This window comes from Pyxicephalus adspersus, chromosome 2 (genome assembly GCF_032062135.1).
Source record: "Pyxicephalus adspersus chromosome 2, UCB_Pads_2.0, whole genome shotgun sequence".
NCBI classification, from domain to species: domain Eukaryota; kingdom Metazoa; phylum Chordata; class Amphibia; order Anura; family Pyxicephalidae; genus Pyxicephalus; species Pyxicephalus adspersus.
This window is the reverse complement of record NC_092859.1, coordinates 92,123,003-92,123,878: the sequence shown is the minus strand read 5'-3', so window position 1 is coordinate 92,123,878 and position 876 is coordinate 92,123,003.

The following is an 876-nucleotide window of genomic DNA, read 5'->3' as shown; positions in this document are numbered from 1 at the left end:
AAGAGCACTACAGGGGGCAGAGACTGTTATGTTAAAGAGCACTACAGGGGGCAGAGACTGTTATGTTAAAGAGCACTACAGGGGGCAGAGACTGTCATGTTATAGAGCACTACAGGGGGCAAAGACTGTTATGTTATGGAGAACTACAGGGGGTAGAGATTGGTATGTTATAGAGCTTTACAGGGGGCAGAGACTGTTATGTTATAGAGCACTACAGGGGGCAGAGACTGGGATGTTGTAGAGCACTACAGGGGGTATAGATTCATATGGTATAGAGCTCTACAGGGGGCAGAGACTGTTATGTTATGGAGGATTACAGGAGGCACAGATTGGTATGTTATAGAGCACTACAGGGGGCAGAGACTGTCATGTTAGAGATCAGTGATCGCCAACCTTTTCAAACCTTTGGACCAATAAATTTACAGGCACCGGACGGCACAGTCGCGGGCAGTCGTGTGTCACTCAAAAGGGAAGAAACTTTCCCCAGAGTTACATCATGATGCCAGAACCCACCCACTCTCCCATCGCAGGTCTGAGCCTGTGATGGGATAGTGGACGGGTTCTGTCCAGAGAAACAACATGCTCACCATCCTCTGCCTGCGATTTGTATGGGGACATGGTCTGCGGCTCTGGCCGGTGTGCCGCCCTAGTTGGGTCCTTCTCCTGATCCCGCTGGAAGGTGCACTGGCCAGAGCCGCGGGCCATCGGTTGCCGACCACTATTATAGAGCACTACAAGGGCAGAGATTGTAATGTAATAGAGCTCTACAGGGGTCAGAGATTGTCATGTTATGGAGCACTACAGGGGTCAGAGATTGTCATGTTATGGAGCACTACAGGGGGCAGAGATTGTCATGTTATGGAACACTACAGGGGG